Here is a 24,555-nt window from a genome sequence, read left to right on the forward strand (position 1 = left end):
CAGCAGCAAATTGATGAATGATTTAACACAGCACAGAAACTGTTTTGTAAGCTGTTCATAACCTCCACCACATAAAAGCAACTGACACAGGGTATAGTGAAGCGTATTATAAATATTGTTTGTTGGCATTTAATACACAGGGTGGAACACACCATCAACTCTGTAGTCATATATTGTTGCTTCCACTCTGGTAATACCATGTTCTTTAGCCAAGGTAGGCATAGAAGTTTCTCATAGTCACATGTCTGAGCAGTTTATAAAACTGATAATTACTGGTATCTCTTTATATCCTTGAATTTGTGACTTGACATGTACTCTTGTTATATGCATTTCCAAATGGAGCTCATTCACATTCAGCATCCTGTTAAAATTGTTCACAATCAAAGTGTTTATTCTGTGGTAGTTTTCTTCCACATAGAAGTTTTGATTTGATGCTGGGTAATCACACATCTGAATTTTGTCAAAAATCCCAACATAATCCTGCATTACATTCAGGTCGATAATTTACATAATAATCAGCTACAGATAGCTGCTACAATATCTGGGACAGCACAAACATTACTACAGCCATTTTAATGTCAGCCAGTTCCTCTTTACACTGTTCAACAACATAATTTTTATGTTTCCTCTAAATTATTTCTAGTGCTTCCTTGTGATTTTTTTAGCGTATCTCTTGCTGTCGGACTATCAGTCTCATGTTGGAGAGGTAGCAGAGATCTTCAAGAGATTAGCTTGGAATGTCCGCCATAAAGATAATTGTTAAATGCCCCACACATTTTCTTCTGTAACATTACAAACTGTCCCTTCTGTAATTGTTCTTGCCAGTCCACTTCATCACAGATTTCAGAAACCACAATGTCGTCACAAAATGGTTCTGTAATGAGCATAAGCACATTTAAATTCTATGGATGCAACACTGACACATTGAAGTCTGCTGCGACTAGTCATTTTTTGCCCCTCGCACCAACGCAATCACATACCTTATGGGCACACTGACCTGCTGGTTCTGTCCTGTTGAATTACACTGAAAACCCATCACGGGCAGAGCAGATCTATTCATCATGGCGAAGGTAATGACAACAGCTGGATAATGCCACTGGCATACTCAAGTTGCATTCAGCAGTGCCTTAAAGTGCAGCATTATAAAACCATCAGCTACAGCAAACGTCCTGCATAAGTACAAAATAAAACATTGATACAGTTCACTGACGTTATGTGTGCTTGTGGTACTTTAGCAAGTTTAGCTAATCCTAGCATCTGCTATGCTTGGCTACACATTACACACTAACAACTCAGTGCCTTCCTTTGCAGGTGTGCTTGCTGGCTGTTCTCCACCTGATTACTGCACCTGAGGCTGGCGCATTCTTCCTGCCCTTCTGGTGTTTCAAGCTGTGAGTGAACAAATAGTGTACTTATCATACATGTTAAATTATCAAGGTACTTGACACACTTTCCTTCACTCAGATTGGAAAATCGAAAACAAATATCACTGTGTCACGTATTACTTTTCCAACAACAGGAGAGAATGGAAGTGTATGTGTATACAAATTCTATGAATTGTTGTCCACCTACAAAACTTGTTCATAGTCTCATCACTGCAGATGAAAAATAATATTTTTCATTGTGACCCATCAGTAGCAATGCAATGCCAATCTGGAGGCAAATTTGACCTTTCATCTTTGGGTGCCTGCATGCAGGGGCCAATGCATGATGTTATCAGTGACCTTTCACCCTGATCACATGATGTCGTTAATAACGTTGAACACAGTATACAATCTTGTCCCCCACCCCATCCCACTCTCTCCCCCTCTCCGTCAAGCTGAACCCAGAAGTTTAACAGATATTAAAATGAAACCGACTCATCAGGTGCATCTGCCATGTTCAAAAGTATCTGAACTACCTTTACTATCTATGAAAAATACGAAAAAATTATTTGTGTCAAGTACTACACCTATCATCTAGCATGTGTACTCACAGCACCAAAAAATAGGTAATGGATAAATTACAATATGTACACATAAGGTATATCAAAATACTGGTACACAAAAATATGACATTCCGATCTTAGGACTGTTTAAGGCAATGTACTCATGGTACAAAGATGAAACTTTTATCACCTGATGCTTTTACAAATTTTTTTAGTAAAGCTTCACCTCATGTACGAGTAGCTAAGGGGGGAAGAATAAAACGCATCATGTGCTACACTAGAAAAATGTAATCACTGTTATTCAAGATTAATTAAGCTTTTTTGCATTACATTTTGCGCATGTCTGTGGTAATGTGTTTATCCACCAACATTACATTTTTGAAACAATTTAGCACAGAGACCCATATAAAAATGCATTCTAAAGATACATTTAATGAATTGCACAACTTAAACTAAATGTTGTTGTTGTTGTGGTCTTCAGTCCTGAGACTGGTTTGATGCAGCTCTCCATGCTACCCTATCCTGTGCAAGCTTCTTCATCTCCCAGTACTTACTTCAACCTACATCCTTCTGAATCTGCTTAGTGTATTCATCTCTTGATCTCCCCCTACGATTTTTACCCTCCATACTGCCCTCCAAAGCTAAATTTGTGATCCCTTGATGCCTCAGAACATGTCCTACTAACCGGTCCCTTCTTTTTGTCAAGCTATGCCACAAAATCCTTCCCAATTCTATTCAATATTTCGTCATTAGTTATGTGATCTACCCATCTAATCTTCTGCATTCTTCTGTAGCGCCACATTTCGAAAGCTTCTATTCTCTTCTTGCCCAAACTATTTATCGTCCATGTCTCACTTCCATACATTGCTACACTCCATACAAGTACTTTCAGAAACGACTTTCTGACACTGAAATCTATACTCGATGTTAACAAATTTCTCTTCTTCAGAAACGTTTTCCTTGCCATTGCTAGTCTACATTTTATATCTTCTCTACTTCGACCATCATCAGTTATTTTGCTCCCAAAATGGCAAAACTCCTTTACTACTTTAAGTGTCTCAGTTCCTAATCTAATTCCCTCAGCATCATCCGACTTAATTCGACTACATTCCATGATCCTCGTTTTGCTTTTGTTGATGTTCATCTTATATCCTCCTTTCAAGACACTGTCCATTCCGTTCAACTACTCTTCCAAGTCCTTTGCTGTCTCTGATAGAATTACAATGTCATCAGCGAACCTCAAAGTTTTTATTTTTTCTCCATGGATTTTAATACCTACTCAGAATTTTTCTTTTGCTTCCTTTACTGCTCGCTCAATATACAGATTGAATAACATCGGGGAGAGTCTACAACCCTGTCTCACTCCCTTCCCTATCACTGCTTCCCTTTCATGCCCCTCAACTCTTATAACTGCCATCTGGTTTCTGTACAAATTGTAAATAGCCTTTCACTCCCTGTATTTTACCCCTAACACCTTCAGAATTTGAAAGAGATTATTCCAGTCAACATTGTCAAAAGCTTTCTCTAAGTCTACAAATGCTAGAAACGTAGGTTTGCCTTTCCTAATCTTTCTTCTAAGATAAGTCGTAGGGTCAGTATTGCCTCATGTGTTCCAATATTTCTACGGAATCCAAACTGATCTTCCCCGAGGTCGGCTTCTACCAGTTTTTCCATTAGTCTGTAAAGAATTGGTGTTAGTATATTGCAGCTGTGACTTATTAAACTGATAGTTCTGGGAATTTTCACATGTGTCAACGCCTGCTTTCTTTGGGATTGGAATTATTATATATTTCTTGAAGTATGAGGGTATTTCGCCTGTCTCATACATCTCGCTCACCATATGGTACAGTTTTGTCAGGTCTGGCTCTCCCAAGGCCATCAGTAGTTCTAATGGAATGTTGTCTATCCTCGGGGCCTTCTTTGGACTCAGGTCTTTCAGTGCTCTGTCAAATTCTTCACGCAGTATCGTATCTCCCATTTCATCTTCATCTACATCCTCCTCCATTTCCATAATATTGTCCTCAAGTACATCGCCCTTGTATCGACCCTCTATATACTCCTCCACCTTTCTGCTTTCCCTTCTTTGCTGAGAACTGGGATTCCATCTGAGCTCCTGATATTCATACAAGTGGTTCTCTTTTCTCCAAAGGTCTCTTTAATTTTCTTGTAGGCAGTATCTATCTTACCCCTAGTCAGACAAGCCTCTACATCCTTACATTTGTCCTCTAGCCATCCCTGCTTAGCCATTTTGCACTTCCTGTTGCTCTCATTTTTGAGACGTTTCTACTCCTTTTTGCCTGCTTCAATTACTGCATTTTTATATTTTCTCGTTTCATCAATTAAATTCAATATTTCTTCTGTTACCCAAGGATTCCTACTAGCCCTCGTCTTTTTACCTACTTTATCCTCTGCTGCCTTCACTACCTCATCCCTCAGAGCTACCCATTCTTCTTCTACTGTACTTCTTTCCCCCATTCCTGTGAATTGTTCCCTTATGCCCTCTCTGAAACTCTGTACCACCTCTGGTTTAGTCAGTTTATCGCGGTCCCATCTCCTTAAATCCCCCTTTTTGCGGTTTCTCCAGTTTTAACCTACTTCAGTTTAAACTACATATTTTCGTAATATGCAAGGATAACTTCATATCCAAATATGAGACATAAACACTTAACAAAACCAAAAAAGAAGATGGTGTAACCTTCATTTGAAGTATAAAAACATGAATGTGATTCTCAAATTGATTTTCACATAGATATTTACAAGCCTAAATTGTTATGTAACTGTATAAAACATATGTCCTATGCTTAAATGACATGCTAAGCATGTAGCTGACAGTTTCTCCTAGGCCTAAATGAGGCTATACAAAGAGATGAACAAAAATAATTTGACAGGAGAAAAAGGTATTTTAAAGAGATCTTTAATGTATTACTTCACTTAACTATATATTTTCATAATACTGAGAATAAATTTGTAATGCTCCAAGTACAAAATGTAAACATCAAATGTGGGCAAAGAGGAAAACCTCATATTTCATTGACACTATTGATGAAACTTACCGAAATTTTTACAAATATTCATGAGAGTGGTTTGATTAGTAGTAGAACACTATAACACGTTCAATGACCCCCTCAAATTAAGCATTTCAACATGTAAAACGTCTGTTTTACTCTGCAATATACTCATGCCTCATATACTGATATTGCTGATGTACAACTTATAGAGCTTAGTTTAATCTTTGTACCACACATTATCAAACGAAAAATTATCTGTATTGTGTGTCAAAATATGTTTAGGTTTGTTCTATAACATTGCAGAACACTCATGATACTTCTGCAAATTCAAATTGCAGCTGAAATGTCACTTGTTGATTAGGATGGTTTGATCTTTGTACTAACTGATGTCATTCTCACATCTAAGTTGTAGATATTATTTCCGAGAAACTCATTGTCGTTTTGCTAAAACTGATATCAAAGTCAGCCATTCCTTATAGTGACCACAATGCTAGGGCTGTAACTTTATCTCGCAGTGCAAAACATTTGTCATGTGCTGTTGGTAATATAGCAAAATTGTAACAAATTGGCCTATAAATCGTCATGTTACAGCAAAATTGTAACAAACTGCCTTATAGATCGTTATGTAATACCAAAATTATAAAAGATTGCTGTATACATCGCCATGTAGTAGCCTAATTGTCAGAAATTACTTTATTAGTAACTTATTACAGCATATTAAAGTACAAATTGCGCCATTAAAAAAAACGTTTTTCATCTTCTGCTGATGGTGCCACAGTACGCCATTGTGCAAAAAATAAATAAATAAAAATAAAAAGCTATTCAGGCAAGGTAAGGATAGTTGATACTCACCAGGCCGACGATCGTGTGCGGACACATCTTCATCCTGGCAGGTGACTGTTTGAAACATGCTCTGTGCTATGGCACAGGCCAGAGGCGCCAGTGTTGTGTTATTGACGATATTTGCCTGGGCGCCATGGGAACGTGGTGGTCATCAGAGGCAACATGACCGATGTGGAACAAATGAACATTAATTCAGAAATGTTGGAACACGTGAGGCAATACTGACCCTACGACTTATCTTAGAAAATAGATTAAGGAAAGGCAAACCTACGTTTCTAGCATTTGTAGACTTAGAGAAAGCTTTTGACAATGTTGACTGGAATATTCTCTTTCAAATTTTGAAGGTGGCAGGGGTAAAATACAGGGAGCGAAAGGCTATTTACAATTTGTACAGAAACCAGATGGCAGTTATAAGAGTCGAGGGGCATGAAAGGGAAGCAGTGGTTGGGAAGGGAGTGAGACAGGGTTGTAGCCTATCCCTGATGTTATGCAGTCTGTATATTGAGCAAGCAGTAAAGGAAACAAACGAAAAATTCTGAGTAGGTATTAAAATCCATGGAGAAGAAATAAAAACATTCAGGTTCGCCGATGACATTGTAATTCTGTTAGAGACAGCAAAGGAGCTGGAAGAGCAGCTGAACGGAGGGTATAAGACAAACATAAACAAAACCAAAACGAGTATAATGGAATGTAGTCGAATTAAATCAGATGATGCTGCGAGAATTACATTAGGAAATGAGACGCTTAAAGTAGTAAATGACTTCAGCTATTTGGGGAGCAAGTGGATAGGGTATAAAATGTATACTGGCAATGACAAGGAAAGCATTTTTGAAGGAGAGAAATTTGTTAACATCGAGTATAGATTTCAGTGTCAGGAAGTCGTTTCTGAAAGTATTTGTTTGGAGTGTAGTCATGTATGGAAGTGAAACGTGGACAATAGATATTTTAGACAAGAAGAGAATAGAAGCTTTCGAAATGCGGTCCTACAGAAGTATGCAGAAGATTAGATGGGTAGATCACATAACTAATGAGGAGGTATTGAATAGAATTGGGGAGAAGAGAAATTTGTGGCACAACTTGACTAGAAGAAGGGATCCGTTGGTAGGGCATATTCTGTGGCATCAAGGGATCACCAATTTAGTATTGGAAGGCAGCTTGGAGGGTAAAAATCGTAGAGGGAGACCAAGAGATGAATTCACTAAGCAGATTTAGAAGGATGTAGGTTGCAATAGGTACTGGGAGATGAAGAAGCTTGCACAGGATAGAGCAGCATGGAGAGCTGCATCAAACCAGTCTCAGGACTGAAGACCACAACAACCTGCACCCCTTCATGGTTGATGCCCTTCCCAAGAGCGGTGACAATTTCCAGCAAGATCAATGTTCTCGACACACAGAGAGACGTACTTCAGTGGTTTTAGGAGCAATACCGTATGTTGACGTTGATGTGTTAGGCATCAAATTCGCCTAGATATGCACACGATTGCACATTTACGACGCTATGGGGTATCAGATCTGTGCCTATAAACCACCAGCTGGTAGTTTTACTAGAACTTTCTGACCTCCAGAAAGATATCAAGGATTTGTCGAATGCACGTCATACAGTCCGTTTGGTATTGAGTTCTGAAAGTGTAACATCACTGTATTAAGCTGTTTGTCAACTAATTTTGGCTAATCAAAATTTGGGCAGTGCATTTATCTGCAGTTTTCGTGATTGTTTAGTTATGTTTTATGTCATATTCATTAATAATACGAATGTCACCTTTCGCTAGATCACTATAACGGTCATAAAACCCGACGGAAGAATTCTATTAGACTGATAGCTGTAGACCAAAATTGATTAGTACTTAGAGGCAATTGTTCACTCGTAACAGAGTTCGTTGTAGCATTTACGTGCAGATAACAGATCTGAGTGTCTTTGCAGTGCGAGGAAGTGGCGCCTGGGTCTGTCGCTGCCCTGGCTAGGCGAGGAGGATGGCCGGCACGAACACGTGCACTACCACAACCACAACCACAACCACAGGCACAGGCTGCCATCACCGCCGCGCCGACCGTTCTTCAGATAACCAACGCACTGCGTCAACAGCTGAGCATCATTTACCCGCCCAACTACGAGGTAACTGCCACGTAAACCTGTAATACTGTGGACAATTTTTTCAGTTATGCAGTTTTTATATTCTTTTATCATTTTGTGTGAATTACACGGCATAAGATTTCCTTTTCCTTAAACATTTAAATATTTCAAATACTTGTAAAGAACAGACATGAGAAAAGTTTCCAACCGATTTCTCATACACAAACAGCAGTTCACTTGCGTTGCCTGGTAAAACTTTATTGTGATGCCACGTGTAAGGAGGAGAAATGCGTACCATCACGTTTCCGACTTTGATAAAGGTCGGATTGTAGCCTATCGCGATTGCGGTTTACCGTATCGCGACATTGCTACTCGCGATGGTCGAGATTCAATGATTGCTAGCAGAATATGGAATCGGTGGGTTCAGGAGGGTAATACGGAACGCAGTGCTGCATCCCAACGACCTCGTATCACTAGCAGTCGAGATGACAAGAACCTTATCCGCATATCCGCATGGTTGTAACGGATCGTGCAGCCACGTCTCGACCCCTGAGTCAACACATGGGGACGTTTGCAGGACAACAACCATGTGCACGAACAGTTTGACGATGTCTGCAGCAGCATGGACTGTCAGCTCGGAGACCATGGCTTCGGTTACCCTTGACGCTGGATCACAGACAAGTGCGCCTGCGATGGTGTACTCCACGACGAACCTGGGTGCACAAATGGCGAAACGTCATTTCTTCGGATGAATCCCGGTTCTGTTTACAGCATCATGATGGTCGCATCCGTGTTTGGTGACATCGCGGTGCACGCATACTGGCGTATCACTCGGCGTGATGGTATGGGGTGCCGTCTCGGTCACCTCTTGTTCGCATTGAAGACGTTACATTTCAGAAGTGTCTGGACCCGTGACTGTACCCTTCATTCGATCCATTCGAAACCCTACATTTCAGCAGGAAAATTCAGGACCGCATGTTGCAGGACCTGTAGGGGCCTTTTTCGATACAGAAAATGTTCGGCTGCTACCTTGGCCAGCACATTCTCCAGATCTCTCACCACCTGAAAACATCTGATCAATGGTGTCCGAGCAACTGGCTCGTTACAATACGCCAGTCATTACTCTTGAGGAACTGTGGTATCGTGTTGAAGCTGCATGGGGAGCTGTACCTGTACACGCCATCCAAGCTCTGTTTGACTCAACGCCCAGGCGTATCAAGGCCATTATTATGGGCAGAGGTGGTTGTTCTGGGTACTGATTTCTCAGGATCTATGCACCCAAATTCGTGAAAATGTTATCACATGTCAGTTCTAGTATAATATATTTGTCCAATAAATACCCGTTTATCATTTGCATTTATACTTGGTGGAGCAATTTGAATGGTCAGTAGTGTATTAATGCACACCTTATTAAATGTCTTCATATGTAAACGAGTAACTAAATTTGCCCCAGGATTCAGTACCCTTTGATACAACTTTATGATTGGAAACGTTTCATAAAGAAAAAAATTGTCAAGAAGAGTAATGTGGCCCTCTGATGATCTCATGAGAGGCGCATGTTGCTGTCAGTCAGTGCAGTCTGGATGATTATTGGATGTGACACACGCGAGGACAGCGACGCCACCTGTGCAGTCGTGGAATCGACGACGGAGGACGTGGAAGTGTGAGCGGAAACGTCGATAAAATCAACATTTGGGACAGAGTCTTGAGAGTTCAAGAAAGATGACACAGTATGGCCAGAAAGACAATGAAACAATCATATTCGACATAGCGTCTGACATGATCGTTCGCAGCTCGTGGTCTAGTGGCTAGCGTTGCTGCTTCTGGATCACGGTGTGTCGGGTTCGATTCCTGGCGGGATTGGTAATTTTCTCTGCCTGGGGACTGGGTGTATGTGTTGTCCTTGTGTTGTCCCTTATCTACATCTACATCTACATACATACACCGCAATCCAAAAACGTGGCGGAGGGTACCTAGTACCACAACTAGCATCTTCTCTCCCTGTTCCACTCCCAAACAGAACGAGGGAAAATGCCTATATGCCTCTGTACGAGCCCTAATCTCTCTTATCCTATCTTTGTGGTCTTTCCACGAAATGTAAGTTGGCGGCAGTAAAATTGTACTGCAGTCAGCCTCAAAGCTGTGCCAAGCTCTACACTACTAATAGAGTAGTCAAACATTTCAGGATTCTTTTTCGTCGACATCTGCATTAATTTACATTTATCTATATTTAGAGTTAGCTGCCATTCTTTACACTAATCCTATCGAAGTCATTTTGTATCCTCCTACAGTCACTCAACGACGACACCTTCCCGTACACCACAGCATCATCAGCAAACAGCCGCGCGTTGCTATCCACCTATCCAAAAGATCATTTATGTAGATAGAAAACAACAGTGGTCCTACCACACTTCCCTGGGGCACTCCAGATGGTACCCTGACCTCCGATGAACACTCACCATCGATGACAACGTACTGGGTTCTATTACTTAAGAAGTCTTGGAGCCACTGCCGTACTTGGGAACCAATCCCATATGCTCGTACCTTAGTTGGGAGTCTGCAGTGGAGCACCGAGTCAAACGCTTTCCGGCAGTCAAGGAATATGGCATCCGTCTGATACCCTTCATCCATGGTTCGCAAGATATCATGTGAAAAAAGGGCGAGTTGCGTTTCACAGGAGCGATGCTTTCTAAAGCCGTGCTCATGCATGGACAGCAACTTCTCTGTCTCAAGGAAATTCATTATATTCGAACTGAGAATATGTTCGAGAATCCTGCAACAAACCGATGTTAAGGATATTGGTCTGCAATATGAGGAGCCGTCCTTCTGCCCTGCGCTTTTTTCCAGTCGCTCGGGACTTTACGTTGGGCAAGAGATTCGCGATAAATGCAAGCTAAGTATGGAGCCAATGCAGTAGAGTACTCTTTGTAAAACCGAATTGGAATCCCATCAGGACCTGGCGATTTATTTATTTTCAACCCATTCAGCTGCCTCACAACCCCAGGAATGTCTATCACTATGTCCTCCATATGGGAATCCGTTATCATCACTCCCATAACAGGGTGGCGACAAGAAGGCATCCGGCCGCCGCTTAAATTAACCCTGCCAAATCTGACCATAACCATGCAAAGTACTGCAATCAGTGCTGGTTTTATGTACTAACAGTCAGTGCCGACAAAATGAAAAATAATAATTTACCTCTCAAAACGAATACTTGTGGTTTCCTTCTTCCATTTAATCATTTTCCCCCAAAACGTGGCTATAAGACGAGTGACACACTGAGTCAAGTCTCGCCGCCATCTTGAAGGTAAACAGAGCACATTATTGGCATATTCCGGAAACCGTCTTTTCAGTGACAGAAGAGGGATCATGACAGACAGTTAAGCTAGAGGCTTTTGGGAGTCAGTGCTCAGATATAAATAGTCTGTTGCAGATTAAAATCTCCTTTTGTAGTTGGTTAACATCATAGAAAAATTAAAACTTTTGTCCAAAGTTACAGGGTCATAAACAGTAATAGACGCGTCTTATACTGTAAAATAAACACTGGCAAATGGAAAATTAATTAATCATACTACAACTACCAATTAACATTTATGGTGCTGGTTTCGTAGTTAGAAGACATTACCTGCGAATTGGCTAAAATAAGTGGTGTTTTGGAAATTAAAAATCGTGTGCATATTGGGTAGTTGGAATTGCTACACGTTATTAGGTTTATTGGACTTTCTGCTTTTATATAAACATATTTTCGTATCGCTAATGTTGTCAAATACATAACAAAACACGTTAACGTTGTATTTACGTTTCATTCACAGCAAATTTAATGCAAAGAAATTTATAAAACTCAACACCACAGCAAAATTTAACGTTTATATTGGAATGCAATGTGATACAAAATGAAATATGGACAGATATGCAGTGATACGTTACATTCACTGGAGTCATATGTTTAGATTTATTTCCTGCTCTACCTGCAGAATAATCTTTCATAACAACACATTCTGTGAAAATAATATGATAAACACATGTACTCATATTCAAAAAAGCCTATAATTACCACTGTTTTCAGATTATGAGTAATCTAACCGTCATCAAATATTTCATCAGCTGAGGACTCGTCAAGCACTTTGTAAATTATTTTCTACAAATATTTCTCCTCTTCACTGCACATTTTCAACACATAACCAACACAAAAGCAGAAAAAATGCATGAAACAAATCTGTAAGTCAACTAGTGCATACGAAACAAGAGACGTAACGAAGGTTTCATAAATGACCGCTACTGCCATCCGGGCTAACGGCACCAACTACAAAGCCTGCAGACCCGTCAGATATTAGCGGCATAGTGACAGATAAGAAACCCCACCTCTCTTGCCGAGCAGGACTGCACCAACAAGTTTGTCTTTGTGTTGTAAGATTGTGCAGCGGCTGGATCCACAGTCCTCCAGTGGCGCATCGCTACCTGCCAGCCCCAACCCCAACTTGTCACCCTACACTCCGTCCTTTTCCCTTCTGATTCGCCACGGTGAAAACGGTGTCCTGTAAACGGTGGTCAAGGAATGGTCCGCTAATCCTCTGCCCCAACTCCGCGACTTGCACAGAAGGTAGAAGAGCCAACCGCCCACAACGGCCATCCTTTATGTGATGTGCTGATCAAGAGGACTGCAGATATTCGAACAAGAACTGTAACGTCTGAATTTTTGGAAGTGAAGTTTTTGTAATTGTTTACATACGCAAGATTAAATCTTCAGGAAATACACTCCTGGAAATGGAAAAAAGAACACATTGACACCGGTGTGTCAGACCCACCATACTTGCTCCGGACACTGCGAGAGGGCTGTACAAGCAATGATCACACGCACGGCACAGCGGACACACCAGGAACCGCGGCGTTGGCCGTCGAATGGCGCTAGCTGCGCAGCATTTGTGCACCGCCGCCGTCAGTGTCAGCCAGTTTGCCGTGGCATACGGAGCTCCATCGCAGTCTTTAACACTGGTAGCATGCCGCGACAGCGTGGACGTGAACCGTATGTGCAGTTGACGGACTTTGAGCGAGGGCGTATAGTGGGCATGCAAGAGGCCGGGTGGACGTACCGCCGAATTGCTCAACACGTGGGGCGTGAGGTCTCCACAGTACATCGATGTTGTCGCCAGTGGTCGGCGGAAGGTGCACGTCCCCGTCGACCTGGGACCGGGCCGCAGCGACGCACGGATGCACGCCAAGACCGTAGGATCCTACGCAGTGCCGTAGGGGACCGCACCGCCACTTCCCAGCAAATTAGGGACACTGTTGCTCCTGGGGTATCGGCGAGGACCATTCGCAACCGTCTCCATGAAGCTGGGCTACGGTCCTGCACACCGTTAGGCCGTCTTCCGCTCACGCCCCAACATCGTGCAGCCCGCCTCCAGTGGTGTCGCGACAGGCGTGAATGGAGGGACGAATGGAGACGTGTCGTCTTCAGCGATGAGAGTCGCTTCTGCCTTGGTGCCAATGATAGTCGTATGCGTGTTTGGCGCCGTGCAGGTGAGCGCCACAATCAGGACTGCATACGACCAAGGCACACAGGGCCAACACCCGGCATCATGGTGTGGGGAGCCGTCTCCTACACTGGCCGTACACCTCTGGTGATCGTCGAGGGGACACTGAATAGTGCACGGTACATCCAAACCGTCATCGAACCCATCGTTCTACCATTCCTAGACCAGCAAGGGAACTTGCTGTTCCAACAGGACAATGCACGTCCGCATGTATCCCGTGCCACCCAACGTGCTCTAGAAGGTGTAAGTCAACTACCCTGGCCAGCAAGATCTCCGGATCTGTCCCCCATTGAGCATGTTTGGGACAGGATGAAGCGTCGTCTCACGCGGTCTGCACGCCCAGCACGAACGCAGGTCCAACTGAGGCGCCAGGTGGAAATGGCATGGCAAGACGTTCCACAGGACTACATCCAGCATCTCTACGGTCGTCTCCATGGGAGAATAGCAGCCTGCATTGCTGCGAAAGGTGGATATACACTGTACTAGTGCCGACATTGTGCATGTTCTGTTGCCTGTGTCTATGTGCCTGTGGTTCTGTCAGTGTGATCATGTGATGTATCTGACCCCAGGAATGTGTCAATAAAGTTTCCCCTTCCTGGGACAATGAATTCACGGTGTTCTTATTTCAATTTCCAGGAGTATATATATATATATATATATATATATATATATATATATATATATATATATATATATATATATATACGCACGACTAAATCTTCAGGAAATATAATGGGAAACATCAAAACTGTGTTACAAACATGGATTGTAAAAATCGTATGTCTTCTACTCAATAGATTAAAGTTTAACATAAAATATGGCCTACACCTAATGTACATAAGACGCGTTGTCAGTCTACAGAAAAGACCATTATGCATGTATACAGGATCAACCAGAACTCCCCCGACAAAATGTGCCCGTGATCCCCAGTGGCAAAGTGAGTACATATCGTTTGATTGCTTACCCTTTACATCGCTATTGCATTGCAAATATGTGCAAAACAGTGGAATGTCGACAATGTCTACTGTGTGTATGTCTTGTCCGAAAACGAAGTTGTTCCGTTGACTCACGACACTTGCCGTTGACAACAGTGAGTTCCGCTTTACTCTCCTCCCTCAGGCCTGCGAACACTGCCGCTCTGTCCAGTTTCGAGTTGGTACTTCCGGCAGCGTTAGTTGTGCGTTAACAGAGCTACACAACAGTGTGGACTGGCTTACTGCTGAAGATTCGGCTGTTATGCATATCTCCTATCGTTTCACTGAATGCACTGGAAAAACAGCAAGACGACTACATGCTCAGCTGTTCTCGCAGCGATGTCAACAACATAACAGTAGTTGTGCATTTTTACATAGGCGTCCACGAATAAACGGATGCTTCCCTGTTGCTACGTTTTGTCGATTCGATATTACAGGGTTTTTTCCTGTTGTGAAAGTATGTTTACAGAAACAAAGATAATTCTCATAACAATGTCAAAAGTCATAATTACATTATTACTTTGTAATGAGCCATCAGAGACCACAGGTCCTTCGTACCATGATACTCAGAAAATGTTCCTGAAGAACCTCAGAAATTTTGTCGGTGGAGTTCTGGTTCACCCTATATATATATATATATATATATATATATATATATATATATATATATGAGTTGAACTTAGCTTCTTCTCCCATTCCTACTGCAACGTGCGCACATCCTCTATATGTGACTTAAAATATGAAATCAGTTTTCTCTACAGCAATAATTCTACATCTACATCCATACTGTGTAAACTATTGTGAAGTGTGTGTCAGAGGGTACGTCCTTCTTTACCAGTTACTTAAGGTTTCTTAACGTTCCATCCACGTATGGTGCTCGGGAAGAACGACTGATTAAAGGCCTCAGTGGGCGCCGTAAACTTGTCCTCACGATCCCTATGGGACCAAAACGTGGGGGTTGTACTACATTCCTAGGTTCATTATTTAAAGCTGGTTCTTGAATTTTCTAACTGGGCTTTCTGGGAACACATTGCCTCCATCTTATAGGGCTCGCCAGTTCAGTTACATCAGCATCTCCGTGACACCCACTGGTCAAACTAACCTCTGACCATTAGTGCCACCTTCCGCCTTTTAGTCCTATTTGTAGGGGTCCCACACACTTGAGCAATATACCAGGATGGGTCACACGAGTTTTGTATGCAGTCTCCTTTGTGGACTGACTGCATTTCTTTACTATACTACCAATAAACCGAAATCTGCCACCTGCTCCACCTGCGACTGAGCGTATGTGATTGTTCCATTTCATATCCCTAAAAACTTTTACACCCAGGTGTTTGTGTGAGTTGGCCGATTCCACTTGTGATTCGTTGATACTGTAGTCGAATGATGCCGCATTGTTTTAGTTTTGCTAATTGCACAATTTTACATTTCAGGACATTCGAAACAAGTTTCCCATCTTTGTTGTGTACAAGTAGGGTAACTTTGAACCTCTGTATCTCGAGGTTATTCGAGATCCATATCTTAGAAATATTTATTTATTTTGAACGGTATATGTCATTGCTCCATTTGCCCAAGCAGGAGGAAGTGGGTAATATTAATACACTACTGGCCATTAAAATTGCTACACCAAGAAGAAATGCAGATGATAAACGGATATTAATTGGACAATTATATTATACTAGAACTGACATGTGATTACATTTTCTTCGTTTCTGTTACCAACAAACCTGTGGTATGAGCCCCGAAAAAAACATGCTTTTACGTGCTGCGTTCTGGTAAGGATGCATTATTATTTATTTTGTATTGGGTTTACACGAACGTTTCTAATGATGTGTACAAGTTCTTGATCGCTGAGTACATGATTATGAATCCAGCATGACGGGGCCCCCGCACATTGTCACTGATGTCGCTGAACATTTATACACGGTTTTCCCCAAATTTTCGTTTGGGAGGTTTGGGCCAGTTCCGTGGCTACCACTTTCTGCCTGCCTCATTCCTTCTTTTTGAGCGGGTTTCTTGGTGTTCGTGGCACGTATAAACCATGCAGAACAGCTGATTGCCCGTCTGGCTGAAAACGCAGCTACTACTCGCAAAGTACCTGGTTTTTATGAGCCTGTTAGACAACCATTAACACGCATACGCCAGTTGTGCATTTACGTAAACGGACGACAGTTTCAGCAACTTCTCTAAAACAAGATGCAACATAAGGTAGTCTGAACAACGCGGTTGAACCTCACTAGTGTCGAAACCTTCATGGAATCCTAGCGGGGAAAGGTGTATCGCTAACATTTTTCTCATGAAAAAACGTGTTCCTTCTCTAAAAATTTTACTGTCGTTGTCTCGTTACATGCTGTACATATGTGTGTGCCCTCTATTTGTGTGTGTGTGTGTGTGTGTGTGTGTGTGTCTGTGTGTGTGTGTGAGTGTTACATAATTCTGCGATATACACCATTTCGTAGGTCAGTGTATATACAGCTACATCTACATTCATTCTCCGGAGCCACCATATTGTGTATGGTGGAAGGTACCCTCCGCCACTATTATTCATTTCCTTTCCTGCTCCGCTCGCAGACATACCAAGAAAACTCCCTTTATGACTCCGTATAATCCTAATGTCACTAAACTTATCTTGATTATCCTTAGGCGAAATGTATGTCGGCGACAATAGAACCTTTCTGCAGTCAGCTGCAAAAGCCTATTCACTTAATTTTCTCAGTAGTGCTCCTCGAAAGAAACGCCTCCTTCCCTTCAGTGATTCCCGTTTGAGTTCCCGATACTTGCGTATTGTTCCCAATATTTGCGTATAGCTCGAACCTACCGGTACAAATCTAGCAGGCCGCCTCTGAATTGCTTCATTGTCTTCCTTTAATTCCACCTGGTGCGGATCCCAAACACTCTAACATTACTCAGCAATGGGTCGCAACAGTGTCCCATATGCGGGCTCCTTTACAGATAAAACACACTTTTCTAAAATTCTCCCAATAAACCGAAGTCGACCATACGCCTTCCCTACGACTACCCTTACATGCTGATTCCATTTCATACTACTTTGAGATCTTACACCTCGCCATTTAATCGACGTGACTGTCACACAGCACACCACAGACGACACTATGACAGAAAATCACAAGATTTCTTTCCTGATCTGCATTCGGTTGCACTTTGCTACATTAAGAGCAAGCTGGAATTCACCAACACAAATAAAAATTCTATCTTATATCCTTCTACAGTCACTCAAAGATGACACTTTCCCGTACATTACATCGCCATCATCAGTTGCAGACATCTGCTCACGCTATCCGTCATTTCATTTGTTTTTGGAGAACAAGAACGGTCCTGACTCAGTTCCCTGGGGCACTCCTGACAATACCTTGTTCCCTGATGAACATTCGCCTCGAGGACCATCTACTGGGTCCTATTAGTTAAGAAGTCTTCACTTATTGTGAGATATTCCGAATTTCGTATATTTTATGGCTTCGTACAGTGCGTAGTGTCGTGGCGTTTTAACCTGCCGCCGGCCGCGGTGGTCTCGCGGTTCTAGGCGCGCAGTCCGGAACCGTGCGACTGCTACGGTCACAGGTTCGAATCCTGCCTCGGGCATGGATGTGTGTGATGTCCTTAGGTTAGTTAGGTATAAGTAGTTCTAAGTTCTAGGGGACTAATGACCACAGCAGTTGAGTCCCATAGTGCTCAGAGCCATTTGAACCATTTTTCTTTTTTTAACCAGCCTCTGTAGCTATGCGCCAGTGTCTTGGATTAAATTCCGAACCTCTTCGCAGTGTCTTGTGTTGGCATGTGACACTGTTGATGATGATCCGTCCATGACCTGGGGACGTTAGACTCTACACCCTCCTTGGTACTATTCGAGAGGATTAGGGTACGTGTCGGCACTGTGTTTCCCCTCTCCCTTCCCTTCATTCGTAACAACACAAGCCGAACATCATGGTCGTTCACAGGACACAAAAACACAATTTGATACTTCATAACATTTCGGACGAAAACTATCCCCATTTTGACATTTCACAGGATGATGATATAGAATTCGTGGATCTGCCTTCTTATCATCATCCCCTTAAATACAGGACTGGTTTGACATAATGGCGTTATTAATCTGTAAATGTGTTTTGGCTCTACAGTGTTGTTTATTAAAGGAGAATCGACTGACAATGAGTAACTTAAGAAAAATGAATGAATGAAAACTAGCGGAAATGATATGATACTGCTTTACAGAAAAATCTTCATAGAGCATTAGAAACTGAAAATTTAGCACCTGTATCTTGCCAAGACAGCACGTTAAAACGCCGGTCACTGGTTTATCAGGTCTCGTTGACTGTTAACCAAAGTGGAAACTAGAATGTTTATACATGGTGATTCAGCTGTCCCTACTCATGGGTTTTATGCAAGCTGCAACGCTTTCAAATACCACGCACAAAATTTTCATACTCTTTTGCTTGCTATGTACAAATGATGAGTCCTACAGAAAAACAATGAAGAGGACCTCATTGTAGGAACTTTAATGTAGTTAAATTTTGTCCTGGGATATACACTACTGGCCATTAAAATTTCTACACCACAAAGATGACGTGCTACAAACGCGAAATTTAACCGACTGGAAGAAGATGCTGTGATATGCAAATGATTAGCTTTTCAGAGCATTCGCACAAGGTTGGCGCCGGTGGCGATACCTACAACGTGCTGACACGAGGAAAGTTTCCAACCGATTTCTAACACACAAACTGCTGTTGACCGGCGTTGCCTGGTGAAACGTTGTTGAGATGCCTCGTGTACGGGACAGAAATGTGTACCATCACGTCGGATTGTAACCTATCGCTATTGCGGTTTATCGTATCGCGTCATTGCTGCTCACGTTGGTCGAGATCCAATGACTGTTAACAGAATATGGAATCGGTAGGTTCAGGAGGGTAATACGGAACGCCGTGCTGGATCCCAACGGCATCGTATCACAAGCAGTCGAGATGATAGGCATCTTATCCGCATGTTTGCAAAGGATCGTGCAGCCACGTCTCGATCCCTGAGTTAACAGATGGGGACGTTTGCAAGACAACAACCATCTGCACGAACAGTTCGACGACGTTTGCAGCAGCATGGATTATCAGCACGGAGACCATGGATGCGCTTACCCTTGAAGCTGCATCACAGACAGGAGCACCTGCGATGGTGTATTCAACGACGAACCTGGGTGAACGAATGACAAAACGTCATTTTTTCGGATGAATTCAGATTCCGTTTACAGCATCATGATGTTCGCATCCGTGTTTGGCGAAATAGCGGTGAACGCACATTGGAAAGGCGTATTCGTAATCGCCATACTGGCGTATCACCCGGCGTGATGGTATAGGATGTCGTTGGTTACACGTTTCTGTCACCTCTTGTTCGCATTGACGGCACTGTGATCAGTGGACGTTACATTTCAGACGTGTTACGACCCTTCATTCGATCGCTGCAAAATTCTACATTTCAGCATGTTGCATGTCCTGTGCGCGTCTTTCTGGATACAGAAAATGTTCGACTGCTGCCCTGGCCAGCATATTCTCCAGATCTCTCATCAATTGAAAACATCTGGTCAATGGTGGCCGAACAACTACCTCGTCACAATACGCCAGTCACTACTCTTGATGAACTGTGGTATCGTGTTGAAGCTGAATGGGCAGCTATACCTGTACACGCCATCCAAGAGCTCTATTTGACTCAATGCCCAGACGTATCAAGGCAGTTATTATGGCCAGAGGTGGTTGTTCTGGGTACTGATTTCTCAGGATCTATGCACCGAAATTGCGTGGAAATGTAATCACATGTCAGTTCTAGTATAATATATTTGTGCAATGAATACCCGGTTATCATCTGCCTTTCTTTTTGGTGTAGCCATTTTAATGGCCAGTGTGTATTTTCGCTATGGGCTATAGTTTTCGAATTATTCAAGAAAAACGTACAAAAGTTACCTTGAAACTCGTTTTTGTTGAGTAATTTCAAACAAGTGGCCTCCAGCGAAAACGTATCTAAGTACAAAATTTAACTACATTAAATTTCCTACAAAAAGGCCCTGTTCATTTTTTACTTGCACGTAGCAAGCGAGAGGATATGAAAATCTTACGTATGTTTTTTGATGGTGTTGAGGGTTGTATAAAACATATCGGTAGAGGCAATTAAATCCCCCTGTGTTTCGTTATCGAATCAAAAATAGTGAAAAGTGAAATAGATGCCTCATCCTACATCTGGGATTCGATAAATTGAGGTTGCTCCGCGAAGTACGGACACCAGCTGTTTGAAGTTCCCTTGCTCCCTAATGAAACGGAGCAGTCAGTTAGCTTGCACTGAACTGGACGAAAGCTGCGCGAGTTTCAAGACACCGCTCACTTTTATTGAACATTACCATTTATAAGAGAAATGAACCCAACGAAAGCCCTAAGTGTTTCCGCACGCACCTCTTATGTCCGTCGAGCGTCTCTCGTTTTCCGCCGAAATCAAGAGACGCTAACTTCACTGCCTCCTCCGCTGCCACTTTCCCCTGATTGTCTCGTTTGATGTGTTGTTCTCCGCTGCCAGAAAGTGGCGCCTACGTGTCACTAAGCTGGCAGTTTCTCCCCCGGCGGTGCAGTGGCCTTTGTCTCGGCCCTTCACTGAACCGCACAGCCATCCATCAGCCGCGAGCGTCGGCGTCCGCATCGGCTGCTTCCTCATATGTTTTCACAAAGAGAAAAAGGAAATACGCTGTTTCGTGACGCGCAAGCAAGCAGAGGGGCGTATGTCAGGGAGAGACCAGAGGTGAGATGGAAAAGCTGCACTCGACAGCCCGCTCGCTCGTCACCTGCTTTTTGCCACCACCAGAGCTCCACCCTTCTGACTGCGTGACAGGCGTTCTATATCTAATGCAACACCTTTTCTTTGTCGGTCGATTTCGGTTGAAAAAAAATGTGGAATTTGTTGCGGGATGTTGTGGAATATTCCCGTTTCAGCCCGTATTGTTTCATGAAGTTCCGACGCGTGCCGGAGCTGTAAGTAGACTTCAAAGTGGCGTCTGTAACGGAAACGAGTTGGAAGCTGAGGGCGCTGTCATAGAGTTTCTTTAGGCGGAAAAACAGATCATTGCAGAACATTGCCGAAGTAAGAGTAATTTCAGGTGTGCCGCAGGGGCGTGTCGTAGGACCGTTGCTGTTCACAATATACAAAAATGACCTTGTGGATAACATCGGAAGTTCACTGAGGCTTTATGCGGATGATGCTGTAGTATATCGATAGGCTGTAACAATGGAAAATTGTACTGAAATGCGGGAGGATCTGCAACGAATTGACGTATAGTGCAGGCAATGGCAATTGAATCTCAGTGTAGACAAGTGTAATGTGCTGCAAATACATAGAAAGAAAGATTCTTTATCATTTAGCTACAATACAGCAGGTCTGCAACTGGAAACAGTTAATTCCATAAATTATCTGGGAGTAGGCATTAGGGGTGATTTAAAATGGAATGACCATATAAAATTAATCGCCGGTAAAGCATATGCTAGACTGAGATTCATTGGAAGATTCCACAGGAAATGCAGGCCAAAAACAAAGGAAGTACGTTACAGTACACTTGTTCGTCCACTGCTTGAATGCTGCTCACCGGTGTGGATCTGTACCAGGCAGGGTTGATAGAAGAGATAGAGAAGATCCAACGGAGAGCAGCGCGCTTCGTTACAGGATCATTTAATAATCGCGAAAGCGTTACGGAGATGACAAATAAACTCCACTGGAACACTCTGCAAGAGAGGCGCTCAGTAGCTCGGTACAGGCTTTTGTTGAAGTTTCGAGAACATACCTTCACCGAGGAGTCAAGTAGTATATTGCTCCCCCTACGTATATCTTGCGAAGACACCATGGGGATAAAATCAGAGAGATTAGAGCCGACACAGAGGCATAACGCCAATCCTTCTTTCCACGAACAATACGAGACTGGAACAGAAGGGAGAACTGATAGAGGTACTCAAGGTACCCTCCGCCACACGCCGTCAGGTGGCTCGCGGAGTATGGTTCAAATGGTTCTAATGGCTCTGAGCACTATGGGACAACTTCTGAGGTCATCTGTCCCTAGAACGTAGAACTACTTAAAGCTAACTAGCGTAAGGACATCACACACATCCATGCCCGAGGCAGGATTCGAACCTGCGACCGTAGCGGTCACGCGGTTCCAGACTGAAGCGCCTAGAACCGCAGGGCCACAGCGGCCGGCAGAAAACAACTGTTGTATTACTTACTGAACGCCCCTCATTAATACCTACTAAGCTACTGGCGCATTTTGAAATTTGCTCACAGGCTGAGGGTATGTTCTAGCTACGCGCCTGTCGTGACCTAAGCTGCGATTTCCACACTGCACTTCATCACAGACCACAATTTAGTAATGACGAAGCTTAAGAAAACTGTCAGGAGTTAAATTTCTTGTGTTGAATCCGTGTGATATCAGACATACCATAGAACTTTCGGAAGGCTACCGAGCACACAGTATCACGGTATAAGTGTATATGTGCTTGGATGTGATGGTGTGGCCACTTTATCACGGGATAATTATATATTTCTATTTTCATAATTATATTTTATAATTTTGGTTGGGATGGTTTTAAATATTGTGGGCTAGCATGAGACTTGTAATTAACTTATACCGCGATAATACTCGTACGGGCATCGGCTGCCGCGAAGTACATACGATATAATATTTTTCAAACACAACGCGCGACTCACCGCCTTCTAATAAATAGTTTGCGTGAACGCCGGTATTCAGAAAAGAAAATATGAGTATTCTTACGCAAACAGTAATCATTAATATGGGTCTTAGGGGCTACTGGTTATTTATGTACCAAACTACGCAAGGATTAACGGAGATACTGCGGAATGTAATGATTTTCAATATTTCTTGGTCATTATTTGCAAGGCAAAACTGGAGAGAATCGTGGTCTCGCGGTTCTAGGCGCGCAGTCCGGAACCGGGCGACTGCTACGGTCACAGGTTCGAATCCTGCCTCGGGCAGGGATGTGTGTGATGTCCTTAGGTTAGTTAGATTTAAGTAGTTTTAAGTTCTAGGGGACTGATGACCACAGAGACTTCGAAATTCTCGGGATAAACGGTATAATCTATACGTAAAAATGGAGAGGTCTCTCGCATTTACATTTGATAACATGAATCGTCAGCATAATGGGTGCTAGGGGAGATGAGCTCCCTGCACTACGAGATTCTGTAAAATTTTTTGTTAATTGGACTTAATGGTTGCGATCATGAGAGGTGACAACTAAGTCAACAATACACACTTTCTTCCAACAATTTCTATTACATTTTACAAAAGTACAGAAAAAACGTACGTTAATTATCAGAGCACTACAATGGCGACCTACCGCTAGGCGAAACAAAAACATGAGAGCTCATTCAATCAAACCAATGTCTCTGATATTCATGTCCTATGTTACCCAGAGATTATACAAAAAACTGTATAACTCCCTTTCTCCAAATGTCCATTTATGTGACGTACCGTCACAACAGTTGCAAAGATAACAATGTCAGATAAATGCGAGAACTCTTGGATCCGTTGTGGGCTCGGCTTAGCTGCTAACCAGACAGTAGCGGCTCATCAAACAGTATGTACAGCAAAACCCAAACAACACCCGTATTGTTACTTATCTTTCTTCAAGCCACCAGTTTCGGCACTCACTGATGCCATCCTCAGGCTCTAGGCACAATATGAACGAATGTAGCACAATGCTAGGTGTAGAGGCCATCAAATAAATCTGGATTCCGTGAATATTTTATCGAAGTAAGTACCCCAACGGTTAGACGATAAGTATTGTTGTCTAATCCTTAGGATACTCTCTTCAGAAGAATATCCACAGAATCCAGACTTGTTTTTATGGATCCTACACCAACACTTGTACATCAGTTCACAGTGTGAATCGGAGCCTGAGAATGGCACCAGCGAAGTGCCGAAGCTGCTAGTTAAAATAAAAATAAGTAAGAACTGATCGAAGTACGGCTGTTGTTTAGTTTTTCCTCTACATAAATGTGAGAACTTCGTCACAATATGCAACCAGCATGCTGGCGAGAATGATATGCAAAAGAATTTAAAAGAAATTATTTCTGAATACATTATGGGAGTGAACAGTGATCAGCGTGTTACTAATATTTACTATCAAAAACAGTCTTGATCACAACTCATTTA

General features: G+C 42.6%; 1 long non-coding RNA gene across 1 annotated transcript in view; it reads left to right on the forward strand.

Moving 5' to 3' along the window:
- The first annotated feature begins 1,307 nt into the window (after positions 1-1,307).
- Positions 1,308-24,555, forward strand: part of LOC126267299 (uncharacterized) — a 41,437-nt gene continuing 18,189 nt past the window's right edge. The window contains exons 1-2 of the long non-coding RNA XR_007548978.1: positions 1,308-1,391; positions 7,700-7,891. This is a non-coding gene — a long non-coding RNA (uncharacterized LOC126267299). The remainder of the gene's footprint in view (positions 1,392-7,699; positions 7,892-24,555) is intronic.

The sequence above is a fragment of the Schistocerca gregaria genome, chromosome 4 (genome assembly GCF_023897955.1).
Source record: "Schistocerca gregaria isolate iqSchGreg1 chromosome 4, iqSchGreg1.2, whole genome shotgun sequence".
In the NCBI taxonomy this organism is placed as follows: domain Eukaryota; kingdom Metazoa; phylum Arthropoda; class Insecta; order Orthoptera; family Acrididae; genus Schistocerca; species Schistocerca gregaria.